This window comes from Sorex araneus, chromosome 4 (assembly GCF_027595985.1).
Source record: "Sorex araneus isolate mSorAra2 chromosome 4, mSorAra2.pri, whole genome shotgun sequence".
In the NCBI taxonomy this organism is placed as follows: Eukaryota; Metazoa; Chordata; class Mammalia; order Eulipotyphla; family Soricidae; genus Sorex; species Sorex araneus.
The window spans coordinates 4,373,964-4,389,041 of record NC_073305.1 but is presented as its reverse complement, the minus strand read 5'-3'; positions in this window follow the sequence as shown (position 1 = coordinate 4,389,041).

Genomic DNA, 15,078 nt, shown 5'->3' with positions numbered 1-15,078 from the left:
AATCCCTCCTGGCCTTGCACACAGAGTATATTTGTCCTCTGCACAGTGGGCCTGAGTGCTGGGGATGCCCGCGGTCTCACACGCACAGGCTCTGCTCTACTCTGAGCTCCATGCGTGGTCCCCATATCCATGTAAAACCCATTAGAAGAAGCGTCTTTGGCTAGGGCGAACAGAATTCTAACTAACATCATTCGTTGTGACTGCAATTAGTATTAGTGATACCAAGTCACCTCTTTGGTGGCCAAGTTTTATTTGTTAGCTTTGTAGAGAAGAAGTGATGTGAGAAAGGAAACACAAAACATCATCCTCCAGTCTGACTGGCTTCAGATGTCTTCCAGCACACACAGGAGAGAGAAAATGAAGAGAAGAAGAATCCTGGGTAAACAAAGGACAGACTTCGAAGACTCCCAGAACAAAGTTTGAATCCAAAGGAAAAAAGGGAAAGCACTATTTTCTCCTAGTAATTGAAGAATTTTTATATGTATTCTCTCTCTTTCTCCCACTCTCTCACCCTTTGCTGGAAGGACAAGAAAGAAGGAATGAGACAGAATACCAAGAGGAACGAGGGAGACAGACAGATGGAAGGATCACTCTTGGATAGAGCAGGACTCCAAAGCCCCTGAGCTCCAGACTTTGCCCCCAGTGCACTGTCCCCTCTGTCAGGCATCTCACTTTATGGATGTCCCAAAGCCCAGAACTCAAGCTCCAGGCCTTGAGAACAGAAAGCTGATATTTCAATGAGGATGGGGTTCACGTAGCAACTGGGCCTCAGTGGGAAGGCAGATTCAGAAGATCTATGTCTCCCTTCAGGTAGAAAATAAAGTACCTGGTTCTCTAAAGAAAGCACATATGCTGTGCCCCTAACTCAGAGGAAATGACACTGGTTTGGCCACCAAGGGCTTTTGTGTCACCTGTGCTACAGAATTACTCTACTGGGAAGTTTGAGTGTTAGTTTCATACACAGTGACATAAATAAATTGCAGTCCATGAGATTATAATATAGGTTCACGTGCACCTTTGCTGAATTCAAATAATTCCTTCCGCAGGAAACTTTTAATCAACAGTCTATGAGGTTATTTACATGTATTTGAAAAGTAGTAAGTCCCTAAATTCTCCTTCATGACTTGGATAAATGACCTTTGAGCAGACAATATCATCTTGCAAAATTTGAAATATTTGCCTTTATATAGATATTAATTCCATCCAGAATAAGAGAATAAATAAGAGAATAAACCATTAACATGCATTTTGCTAAGGGTCTAAAATGCACTTTTTCGAAGCTTGCATTTGGAATCAGACAAACCACACTGTGAAATAGACTAACTCGCAAGTTTCCTAATAACTGGTTGAAAACTATTAGAAACTAAGGTGATAAATTTCTCTTCAGCCTCCCAAGGAGGTCCATGGTACCTAAATTGCCAAATGTATCAACTCACGTTTAAATGGATACAAGCTGTTCATAGGACACATTTGACAAACATCAGTGGTTGCCGGTGGGGTTCACCCAGAAACTATCCCCTTGATTTCAGTGCCGTTCTATGATGCCTTAACAAAAGCTTGGAAATACTTGGAAAAATAAAGCTCCAGGACATTTAGCATATCATGTTTCCTCCTATCTTGGATATATGTAATTTGAGACACTGTTACGGAATTTACTAACAGTTAAGACAGCAAATTATGGAAGTTGAAAGTAAATTTTTGTCTGATTTGGTAGGAGGACCTCAGTACAAGGTCTCAGTATGGCACCAGGCCTGCGGGGAAGGTGAGGAACAGGAACAGCTGTGTGTGCATGATAGCAGACCTTCCCCCTGAAATCTCTCAACTAGCCCAAAGCTCCTGCGTCTGTGTAAATAGCTAGTGATGATCATACAGGAGAAAAGCGTAATCCTATAAAGTTTTGTAGTTCTGAAATTATCCAGCTGTGAAAAATCCCACAATGGGAACATATTGATTATTTTTCCATTACGCTGCCAAATAAGTAATAAAGTGGGTTATTTAATGAGCTTTCTTTGGACTAACTACATGTTTGCTTTCCTTTGCTGATGTGCAATAACTGAATGAGCATTCTAGTTTTCTACCTTGGGTTGGTAAGTCTTTCGATGAAGTTAACTGCAAATTACATTCATTTCCTAAATGCAGGCAATACCTATCGGTGTATCTGGAATGAGTGAGAGATTGCATTTATGCCAATGGCTGTGGAAATATCCTTATCATTCTATTAATTTGACATAACTGGTGGAGGTCTAGTATTAATATATTAGAAGAAAAAGAACTGGAATATGGGACTGGAGAATGTGGGGCTTATAGTACAGTGGATAAGGTATTTGCCTTGCACACAACGAACTCAGATTTGGTTCCTGACACCTCTCACAATCCCCCAAGCCGAGTGATCCCTGAACACATACCCAGGAGTAAGCCCTAAGCATCTACAGGTGTGGCCCCCCCCCAAATGAATGAAGAAGCAAATAAAAAGAACTGACATGTCAAAAGACATAAGCTAAGGACACCAGTTTGCCTTATGATGGCTGAGTGAAGCTAGGTAAGCTGGTTAACGTTTATATCTAGTTTTTCTCTTTGTAAAAATAAGGAAAATAAAGTCCCATCACATGGGTGGCAGTAAGCGAAACTCCAGAAGCCATGTGCATAGCAGGGCGCTGGAGCAGCCAGATCAATTCATATAAGGCAATCATCATGTTTTAATCTCTGGTTAAGTAGTCAAGCTTCTTAGGCTTGACTCTTTTCATACTTTGAATATTTATTTAAAAATAAGGCATCTTTTGTGGAAGTCGATGTGGAGGTCTCGTTCTGTTCAGCAGGGAGAACCTTTCCTGGGGCTGAGAAGGGGACACAGCCGAATGAACAGACGCAGAGCCCGGAGGAGGGAGAAAAGACATTTATTCTAGGGCAGTTACAGTATTTATACCTCCCTGCTGGGAGGAGGTGGTATAGAAGGCATGCAGGTATCCCCAATAGAAATGCAGGGTGTGGCATGGGCGTTAGCTAGTGATAAACAAATGCTGATAGGATAAAGTCAGTAAGATTAGGAGTGGCAACCTTTGCTAGGTGTGGCATGGGGTTAGCTAGTGATAAACAAATAGTGACAGGATAAGATCAGTGAGGTAAAATGGCTCCCTACAATCTTTGACCCTCTACTATTTTCTATCCCATTATATACAATATCACTACCTGAAAGATCATTATAGTGAATTTCTACTCTTTGGTTGGAGGCAAATAAATGGATAAAGATTTTTAAAAAATTAAACCATTTAAAGACATTTAGATATCTGGAGGATTCTGAATTCTGTAATTCCTAGAGATCTGCCTGTTTGGAGGGAGGAGTAATAATGATGTCTCTGGACAATCTGATGCAGTGAAAGATGTTTGAACAAAGACAGGAATGAGTCCAGTTCTGAAACACAGTGCAGGAAAGCTGGAGGAGCAAGCCTGCCCTTTGTAAGAAGCTTACACGGTCACTGTCACTGTTGTCCTATTGTTCATCGATTAGCTCAAGTGGGCACCAGTAACGTCTCCATTGTGAGACTTGTTGTTACTACTTTTGGCATATGGAATATGCCAAGAGAAGCTTGCCAGGCTCTGCCGTGGGGCCAGGATACTCTCGGTAGTTTGTTGGGCTCTCCGAGAGGGACTGAGAAATCAAACCTGGGTTGGCCATGTGCAAGGCAAATGCCCTACCCGCTGTGCTATTGCTCCAGCCCATAAGAAGCTTAGGACTGTGATTTGGGTAGATATACCCCACATGACCCATGGCAGGTATTGTCACAGAAGCTGGAACTGGAGGTGATAAGACGATGGCACATGTACTCAGAGAGACTGGGCTCTGGGTCACTGTGACCTGCAAGCTTGAGAGGACTGATTAACATTCCAGTGACCCACCTACACACAGTGTCTGATGGTGTCTGGAGGTGCAGAGCCTGGAGGGGGAGGAAGGAAGTGTCTTAGCTCCACCCCAGGCGATTCCAAGTTGCTCTGATTCAAATCTGATCCTGTTCTATAGATTCATGCTCTCTTAAGTGCACATCCCACAGTCACTTGTTAGAACTCTCTGACGACAACAAGCTCCGGCAAGAAGATAAATCAGCTACATTACGGAGCACACGTACTTCAATTGGCGTTTTTCCCAATGATGGAAGAAGTGCATTGATTTCTATTTTGACACAAGTTCTTTATCTGCCAATGAAGCCGGAACAGTTTAGGGCCCAGCACTTTGAAGAGCAAAGAACCTAGATTCCGTAGACAGAAATCAGAGAAGAAAGTAAAGGAGATTGGGGAGAAAGGTCCCACAGAGTAATTAAAGACAATCTCAGAAATGATACAAACCGAACAGAATTGCCTAACCAGGGGATTATTTTCACTTTCATGAAAGGAATTCAAGAAAAAAAATTGAGGCTCAGGAACCAATTTGTGTTCTGATTGTTTATTATGTACTGTGCACTCTGCTGGGCAATATAATTGCATCATTTGTTTGGGAAAACACCTATTATTCTCCAAATGAATTATACATCACGGGAATACACTTGGAAAAAATGTCGACTCACACATTATCTTTGGATACTCTTTGCTTTCTTAAAAAAACAATCACTCTATCCCTATGTCCTCTTAATTGATTTATTTCTTCTCTACTCAAACATTTAGAATTCACAAAAATAATTTTTTCACTATAGATTTATGAAGTAAGGACTGTAGAGCAAGCTCATTGCCTGCTGCACTTTGCATAATAAAAATTTTAACTAGTCATCATTAATCTCAATGAAAGCAGAATTTAGAAGGCAATGTTCTTGAAAGACATTTGAAAACCACCCCCTTTGAGAATGTAATAGTGCTTCACCAGGTAGAGCTTGCTGAATGAACCATTATCTCTGACCCTTATGTTAGAATGCTTTCGTTATTAATGAGAAACAATGTAAAAAACTACTAAGCAAAGAGAAAGTGAATGAATTGGTTCATAAGGTTTGCTGGGCCCATGGTCTAGTTTGAGTCAAGGAAATATCCAAGGGGAGCAAAGTATTCAAGGGGAGCAAAGTCTTCAAAGCAACCACTTCCTCTTTGCACTCATTCCTAAATGGTTTCCTTCCTTCCCCAGTACCAAAATTCCAACTGCTAAGTAAAATGGCTGCTAAGACTCCCAGATAAAGACCCTCTCAATTGATCAACCCAAACACAACCAGTTCATGTCAATCTCAGACAAGGATCGAATCAGCCTTGCTTGGTTCATTAGCATATTCCTGAATCAGCACCATGGACAGGAAGATGGGGACCATGAGTCTGGTGGCCGGACTGTTTCTGCTTCCTTTCCTTCTGTTTCCTTTCCTTGGCGTCAGAGTGTGAAGTGGGACAGAAGAGCATGGACAGAATAGATTCTATCATTAATAGCTCCCAAAGGACCAAGGACCGTAAAGCGGGAAATAAGTGATCAAAGGTACACAACAAGTGTGAAACATAGAGCACAGCATTCATTTGATCTTTTGTTTATTATTTTTATAAAGTAACACATTTTGCCTATGAGCATGTCAAGCTGTACATTTTTTGATACATTGTTTGAAAATCTTTTTCTGGGACTGGAGAGATGTAGAGCAGGTAGGACATCTGCTGTGCTAGTGGCTGTCCCGGTTTTGGTCCTCAGCACCCCGTATGGTCCTCCTGAGCCCACCAGTACTGATCTCTCAGTGAGGAGCAAGGAGTAATCCCTGAGCACTGCTGGGTGTGGTCCCCAAGCCAACAAGTCAATAAACTTTTTATTTGCCTTTTTGTTTGTGATGGTACTAGGTGAGGTGAATTTAACCACTACCGAAGTAATGAAGTAATACACAGTGTGCCTCATTAAAATCTCTGGAATATATCTGATTGATGTTATTGCCTTCCTGTGCCAATGGCCTTGTATACTTCTAGCTTGCTCTTCTTGGAAATCACCCCATTTTCTCCTCCAGAAGATGAACAACTTTAAAATAATGCTCTTGTGTTCTGTTCTGTTGACTGTCAGTAAAATCTTTTGTACCTTTTGACAAGTTTTCAAGAGAGTCTCAATTTGTGTATTATACATCCAAATAGATCCAATCAATATCTAAATGGCTGAAGTGACAAGTGAGCCTAGAAACTTGTTTGTGAATAAACATGATAATTGATGACAATCAATGGGACAGTTCAGTCAAGTAAATCTTAAGAGTATAGCTTTTACTAATAAGCATTTGTCAAACCGTATTGCTCAGCAAACTGGCTTGCTTTAGGGAGTTATTAGCAACCCATTTTTAACAAAACCATTGTCAAAAGAAAGCAAACATAAAATATAGCTTCCCAGGAATGCAGGGAAACGGTGCCTGCTTCGAAGGCATAACTATAGAATTACTGACAGGACCATTAATACATGCCTTTTCTTCATATATAACACTCATTAGCTCAGAGGGAGAGAAAGAATGAATCCCTCTGCCTCGTTCCTTTCCATCACCAAAAACAATCTAAACAACAGCCTTCCAGTTTCACAACATGTGTCTCTATAGCCCACAGCATTTAGAATTTTAAACATAAAAGTGCTTTGAAATAAAGATGGAACAGAAACAAACACATGTGATAAAATAAATTGATTCTAATTGGATTTAATTAGAAATCGCCAACACACTAAAGTGAAATTATCCATGAATTATTTAAAGTGTTTTTCCATAATGAAAGATACTTATATTCTTTTAAAGTCATCTATTTTGTTGCTAATGGTTATTCACCATAAGAAGAAAATGCAGCCATTTGATCCAAGTTCCTTTTTGAAGTCTTTTTAGATTTATGTAAAGAGCTTTTTCCAGTTGGTACTTTAAGTAACAATTTGTTTTTCACATTCTTGATGTTAAGGCAGGAGTTGAAATTTGAATATTTGATTTAGCTAAATGCATCTTACTAATGTTAGACATCGGGGATACACAATCTGAGTCCAAATGTATTTGTTAAAATTTCTTACATAGACAAAGCAGCCACTGACAATTAGTATTCAAATTATTCAACAGCAGCAAAGGTTTCATTTTGGTTCAACTTTATCTCCCCAAGAGTTGGTATTTTGCATGCAAAATAGCCATTTGGTTATTATGCTTAAGAGGCTTCTATATGCACTGACTAGACATTTGTGACTAAAACTTGGGTTATAAATTCTGGCCACGAGACCGAAATTTTGCCACTTCCATGGCAAACCGTTAGCAAACAAAATGGTTTTACTTGTGATGATGCACAGAGGTGAAGAATATTATCCAGTGTAGATAGAAAGCTCAGGGAAGGAAAGGAAGTGCCAACTGTGGAGTGGGCAGAGGGAACTTCCATGGCATTTCCTCCAGGAGGGCACAAGGTCCCAGGGAACATCATGACCACAGTGCTCCTCGCCTGAGTTCTGAAGCCTTTGATGAAGGAAATAAAAGGGGCTGAGTCCTATTCATCAATCTCAAGATTCAGTGGCTAGAGGAAAAGTTGATCTATTCCCACAGATTTGCCCAGATCCCCCATTTTGCAGTAGCTAGGCAGTCACACCCAGAAACTGCTCCCCCCCACCCCCCCCACCCCCCGTGTAAGCCCATCAACGGTCAACATCCAGAGACTATAAAACCAAGCTCTTGGAAGAGAGTCTTTTTTTCCCCAAGCCTGGCTGTCTTCACTGGGACCCCTCAGAGAGGGGTGGGTTGAGTTTCCCTCCCCACTCCGAGCAGAACCCTGGCAGCCAAAGACCTCTGGAACCCAACCACAGTCATGCCCAAGGCCCCCTTCACACATTTGGATGAGTCTCATGCATGAAGAAACCAGCAGAGGAACCCAGGTGTGCAGACCCGGGGCTGAGATCCCCAAAGCCAGCTCAGATTCCGCCCAGATCCCCCATTGTCCAGTAGCTAGGCAGTCACACCCAGAAACTGCCCCCAGCGCTTTGTAATCCCATCAATGACCAACATCCAGAGACTATAAAACCAAGCTCCTATAGCCTAGTTCTCCCTCTTGGAGAACCCAGCTAGCTACTGAGAGTATCCTGCTTGCACAGCAGAGCCTGGCAAGCTCCCCGTGGCGTATTCGATAAGCCAAAACCAGTAACAACAATGGGTCTCATTCCCCTGACCCTGAAAGAGCCTCCAATGCGACACTGTTGGGAAGGAAGAGTAAAGAGAAGCTTCTAAACTCTCAGGGCTAGGACAAATGGAGACGTTACTGAGTCTGCTTGAGAAAATTGACAATCAACAGGATGATAATGATGATGATGATGATGATGATGATGATGATGATGATGATGATGATGATGATGATGATGATGATTCCTACAGATCAATGGTCTTCTTGGAAATATGGGACTGGGATCACTTCAGGAAACTCATTCACTACAGAGTGAGAAATGAAGGGCAGGTGTGCGGTCACCTTCCTCTGCTCAGATCCACTGGCCAGGGGGCATTTTCTTTGACCTCTGCAGTGTGCAGTGAGAATGAACTTTAATCTGATGGACCTAGGGGCTGTAGCAATAGCACAGTGGGTAGGGCATTTGCCTTGCACTCGGCCTATCGGGATTCAATTCCCAGCATCCTATAGGGTCCTCTGAGCACTGCCAGGAGTAATTCCTGAGTGCAGAACCAGGAGTAACCCCTGTGCATTGCCGGGTGTGACCCAAAAAGTTTCAATAAATTAATTTTTTAATAAAAAAGCTGATGGACCTCATCACAGGGAGGAGAGAGGGGATGGGAGAAACCTGGTGAGGCCCCAAACAGTCCCCCTCAACAAAGATGCTGAAGGTGCCACTTCCCTGTCAATGAGAGGGGATGAGATCTGGAGTGTGCACAAACAGCAGACTCAGGTGGCATCTAGCAGACTAAGGTGGCACCTATCTGCTCACATGCCATCCTCACACTGCAAAGTGTGGCTACAGATTTCACCAACTGCAACATATGTCAATGAAGGACTTTGTTGCAAAAATTGGCACTGAAGGGAAAGGATGTCTGCCTGTGTCCTCTGGGCGGGCGCGCTCCCTGGTTAATGCCGGTGCTGTGGATGCTCTGAAAAGTAGATTTTGATGTGCATAAGGTCAGTAAGGCAGGAAAGAACTTTTTTCTAAGAAAAAAGGAAATTCTGCTTAGCAGACTGGAGTCCCTAAATGTTAGTCCTGTACTCTTGCAGTATAATACCCAAGTTTTTTTTTTAAAAAATCTACCTTTACAATCACATTTGAACAGTATTTATTGATTTTAATCATTTCTGTTTCTAAAAATTCTCATTTTCATCCTATTAGCTATAGAATAAAGGCTCTTTTTTTAATATCAACTCTATTTTGGGGAACGATTTTGTATCATACAATAAAAATAAATTGCTAGGAGAAAATGGCATAAAAATACGGACACACAAACACTGTAATTGAATCATCAAAACGTTTTGCAACTTTGGCTCCTTCATAACACCCTAAAACACCACCAACTCCTCTCCACATTGGCGTGGTTCGCCGGGGGAACCCTCTTCGGTCAACTTTGCTGATCTCTCCCTCTGCAGAGATTCACGCTCTGACAGGGGGTGTTTCAGAGATTTTTTAACTTTCTTACTTCATGTCATTGTCTTCCCTTTGGATCAGGATGTGTTTTCTCTTGAAAATAATACCCGTATTTCTCTCCTCATACATTTAAACCAACCTGCTATACTTTGCCTTCGCTATTGATCTCCTTCCTGTAGCTCTTTGTATGAGTATAGGCACAAACCCAAGGACCTCAGTGGGATTTCCGACTGCCTTTCCCATGCCTATAAAGAGAACCCCCTCTGCACCGTCTTAGTAATGGGTGACTGGGAGAGTGACAGGTGACCCATTTCCAGGCAGCAGATAATGACCAAAGAAAAAGACCTCGGATGCTGATGCTAAATAGAGACGTGGGGTCTACAGCTATAGATACATGTTCAAGATGGGAGGGAATCAATTTTAATTCAAAATTGCAGTCTTTGGCTTCAAATTCTAATAATGAGGAACGAGAACTTAAAACAAAATCTGGAGGCTCCGTCTATGATTAGACAGCTAGACTGTGTGCCCCGGAGTAAGTGACCCGTGGACAATGAGCCAGGGTCTGTGTGGAGTGATAAGAGCCCCTATTCCTATGTGCTGGGGTGTTCCTAATCGGTAGCCCCCTAACCTTTCAACACATTAATCAATATGTATTAGCGTCTCACGTTTGCTGATTTTCAAGGATTTGCATATTTGGACAGGCCGGAGGTTTCTCACATTGTCCGAGAACTCTGGTAAGGTCAAGTGTATCTCAGGTGCAGCTTGGAGACCAACTTGTGAGCTGCTAGGACCCTGGCGTCCACGTCACGCAGGTGAGAGTTACAGAGTCTTGTGGGCATGGCAATGGGTGCCAGAGCAGGTAAGACCTGTCCCGGCACAGTGACCCAGTCGGGAGTGTCCGGGCGCATTTGACAAGCACCAGCCTCACCCAACCCCCAAAGGACTATCACGTGCTCTTAGCGAGTCAGTCCTAACTGCAGCATCTGGCCCTAACTCAGACTGCGCCGGGCAAAGCACAGTTGGAAAGGTGAGAGGTCAGAAATGCTAAACTTGATGTGATTGGACCATCCTCCTAAGCCGAGACCCTCTATAAAATACGTGTGTATTTGGCAATAAAGTGAGCGGCCATGGGCTGTGTCCCGGTGTGGTTTCTCTGCACACCCATCATACCTTGCCCCGTGTCTGCCCGGACCCGGTGTACAACATGTCTGGGCACATTGGGAAAAACTGTTCCCCAACAGAGTTTACCAGTCCTAGTCCCTGACGGAGGCACTTCCCAGGTAGGACCAAAGTGGGTTGAGCAGGTGGGCAGTGACACCTCAGTATGGTGGTCACCATCTCCCTGGCTCTGCTCCCTGCCCCTCCCACTTACTTCTTTAATATCCTTATTCCGTACTGGACTTGAAGCCACCGCCAGTTTGTTCCATGTTTCCAAATGTCAGTTCTAGTTTCTTCTCTTGCTGTGGGTCTGCAGTAAACAGCATCAAGATTCACACAGGTTCAAGGACGATACTGAGAAAAGAATTCTATACATTTCCCTAGGTGACAAAAAAGGGGATTTTTAAAAAAAAAATTATTTTATCACCATGTGGAAAGTTACAAAGTTTTCAGGTTTATGTCTCAGTTATACAATATTCAAACACCATCCCTTCACCAGTGCCCATATTCCACCACCAAAATCCCCAGTATACCACCCGCCCCCACCCCCCACCCCCAACTGTATAACTGATGAATTTCACTTCATTTTCTCTTTACCTTGAATACGTTCCATATTGCAAAACAAAACTCACTATTGTTGTTGGAGTTTCCCCCCAAGAAAGATAGCCCTACTAAGGAAGCATTTGATAATTGGTTTTCCATTAAAATATTGTATGTTTTCAGTTTTTAGAAAAGGTCGCGCGGTTCGGATGTGTCCCAGTCCCGCAAACCAGAGCCGTGTTAGTTGCTGCTCAGTGTCGCCAGGGCTCCATCTGGAGAAGGTGTGCAGGCTGTACCTCCTTCATCTGGATCCCCGGTGTTGCTGGCCTGGTTTCGGGTCCATAGCATTTCTCCGGCCGCGTTGCTCACCAGAATGCCTGGCCTCTTCTCTGGGGATTTTTTTTTCTGAAGAAAAAATGATGAGTTCTAGGACCACCCCAATGGCCCCTGGATGCTGAGCCAGTGAGTTGGTGATGTGTCAGAGGGGTGCTCTTCAAAATGCTCAGAGTTGCCCCTTCCAGCCAGAGCCCGGGTGGAGCCACAGAAATGAAGAAAGTCAGCGAGGGGAGTTTTTGCTTAATTTTTTTTTTAAAGTGCAGAGATTTCAAGGCAAAGCAAGAGAGATGAAGGTCTCAACTTGGTCCTTTGCCCTTTTCCAAATCACAGAGGAATCTCTGAACCACACCCCCATGCCCAATTTTGTGACTTCAAAGAATGTAGCTGGGGAGAAATATTCAGGTACAAGTATATTAATGACCTGTCCTCAGTCTTGTGACTGTCGGTGTCATAGGATCCCTCTTTGTTAGGCAATTTATCCGCTTTACCTGAAGGTCCAGATCCTTCAAAACAAGTTAAGTCTTTTGGTCTGACCTGACATACTCTGCAATTCTCCAGATTATTAACTGGTGACGTTTTCTCTCAAAAATTTGTCTGAAGTTTATTTGTTCAGATTTCCAGTCTCCGAAGAACTCAGGTAGTTTGGAGAATTCCCCTACACCCTCCATACCTTCAAGCTAGCACCCCATGATTGCTTTTGAATTTCCATTTCTGTACAGACAGTTACTTTGGAAGACAGAGTAGAAATTAGTTCAGGTATCAGCACAACATGCCCTTTAGTTTCCAAGTACAAAGAGAGAGAAGAAAGGCAGACAGTTTACAAATGTGAGAGCAAAGATAAATGAACGGTGTCGCCTTTAAGAGTCTCGCAGGTCTGAAAGACAAGCACACCTTTTTCCCTTGGAGGATTAAGCCCGAAGACCAAAGATTCCTAGGAGAGCAAATTAGAAAATGTCCCTGTTTTATATTCTCTTTAAACTCAGAATCTCAGGAGGAGATTAATTGGAGCCAATTCCTGTTTGCGTTTCTTCTTTGTCATGCAGATGTGGCACTGGTCGGCTTTACCTTTTCCTAATTAGGGGTAGGACAGCTCATCTGAAGCTTGTCACTTACCTTTTTTCTTTCTTTCAGAGCTTTTCCTGCACTGGGCAAGGTCTTTCCTGAATATGTTAGTAGTCACCACCTTTAAGCGAATTGTAGTTGTAGAATGGATTTTGTGAAGAGTCCAAGGGGTTTGGTTCAGTAGCCAAGAAATGAATTAGAAAGCTAACAGGATACTCTCCAGCCAAGACCCTGAACCAAGGCCATCTGAGATACTAATATTGCCCTAACCCCCCAGAGAAAAGCAGGATGACCATTGTTGCTTAGTGGACATGTTCTCCAAATTAGGAGACTCTCCATTTTCCGTTAATCCCCATTGTTGATCCACACAAATGAGACCAGGTCTGATGTTGGAGCTGGATCCAGAGTCACTGCAAGGCTGCTTTTTTATTGCCTTAAAGAAGAACCATGCCAAGTGAAATGAGTCAGAGAGAGAGAGGGACAGACATAGAATCACTGTGCTCATTTGTGAAATACAAAGTAACAGAATGGGAGACTAACACCCAAGGATAATAGAGATAAGGGCCAGGAGGATCGATCCATGGCTTGAAAGCCAGCCCCACATGCTGGGGGGAAAGGCAGCTGGGATAGAGAAGGGACCACCAAGTAAGTGAGGCTTGGAGGGCTCTCTCAGGATGGGAGATGCGTGCTGAAATTAGACTATGGACCAAACATGATGGCCGCTTAGTACCTGTATTGCAAACCATAATGCCCCAAAGGACAGAGAGAGAGAGTGAAAGGGAATGTGCCTGTCACAGAGGCAGGGTGAAGAGGGCGGGTGGTGGGAGGGATACTGGGAACATTGGTGGTGGAGAATGGGCACTGATGGAGGGATGGGTACTCGATCATTGCGTGACTGAAACATAATCACGAAAGTTTATAAATCTGAAACTGTATCTCACGGTGACTCATCAAAAAATTTAAAAATAATCACGTACGCATCTTATCTCTTTTTGAAAAACACAAGCTGATTAAAATGACAAAACCCAACTTCATTGTATTGACTGAAATTTACTCCTAGACCCTGCAATTGCCCCGTTTTGTCAGCTGTGTTCTGCGAGGGGTCAGGGACAATCTTACCTGTCTGGACCTTCCAGTGTAGGTAAACTGTGATTCTCTTACCTTAGACATTCGTCCACTTCCCTGGTTCCTCTATTCACAGAAGAATCATTGTTCAAAGAATTTGTAGCATGTCTGTAGACAGGACATTGGGAATGAAGGTGATAAAATGTGAGCAGGAACATGTAAATTCTCTGGGGTGTGCACTACAAACCAAAGTCTGTTAAAATTAAGGCAGGAGACATGGCTGAAGTTTTCCTTCATTTGAATGAATGTTCATTTATTGTCACTTTCACTGTCATCCCATTGTTCGTCGATTTACTTTAGGGGGCACCAGTAACATCTCTATTCCTCCCAGCCCTGAGATTTTTAGCAGCCTCTCCCTACTCGTCTTTCCCAATGATTGGAGGTTCTTTCAGGGCCAGGGGAATGAGACCTATTGTTACTGGTTTTGGCATATTGAATGCTCCATAGATAGCTTGCCAGGCTCTGCCCATGCAGGCAAGATACTCTCAGTAGCTTGCCAGGCTCTCTGAGAGGTATGTATATATACATATATATATATATATATGTACATACATATTCACATGAATAAAGTCCCATCCATATGTATATATACATATATATGTATATGTTCTTCCTGCACTAACATATGCCTCAGAGACCTGGGCCCTATGAAAACAGGATGAGAAAGCTATTTGGGTATCCCAAAGAGGAATTGAAAGAGCTATGCTAGGAGTATCACGTTTCACTCAAGTGAGAGAAGGAATCTGAGTTCCAACCTCCGTCGATGATCAAGAATCAGGGACGCTTTGTCGTTTTTGCCAAGGTGTTGAACATCAGATGGGCAGGACACGTAATGCGATTTTGAAACAACCACTGAACTAGAGCTGTAACCGACTGGATTCCACAAGACATCAAAAGACTGCATGGCCACCCACCTATGAGATGGTCAGACTTCTTCGTCAAAACCCTGAATGAACGGTTTGAGGCTCTTCGTGTTCCTGGAGAGAACAGATACCACTGAGCTCCACTAGCACGCGACAGGGACAGGAGTATTAAAGGTAGGTAAAGGGATATTCTTGATAAGCTTTCAGTATCAATGTTGCAAACCACAATGCCCCAAATGAGGGAGCGTAAGAGAGGGAGGGAGATAGATAGATAGATAGATAGATAGATAGATAGATAGAGAGAGAGAGAGAGAGAGAGAGAGAGAGAGAGAGAGAGAAGAAAAGCACCAGCCATAGAGATAGAGGCAGGCAAGGGGTGGGGGTGGTGACGGGAGGGAACCTGGGGACACTGGTGCTGGGAAGTGTTCACTGATGGAGGGATGGGTGTTGGAACACTATGATTGAAATCCAATCATGAACAGATTTGTAAGGGTC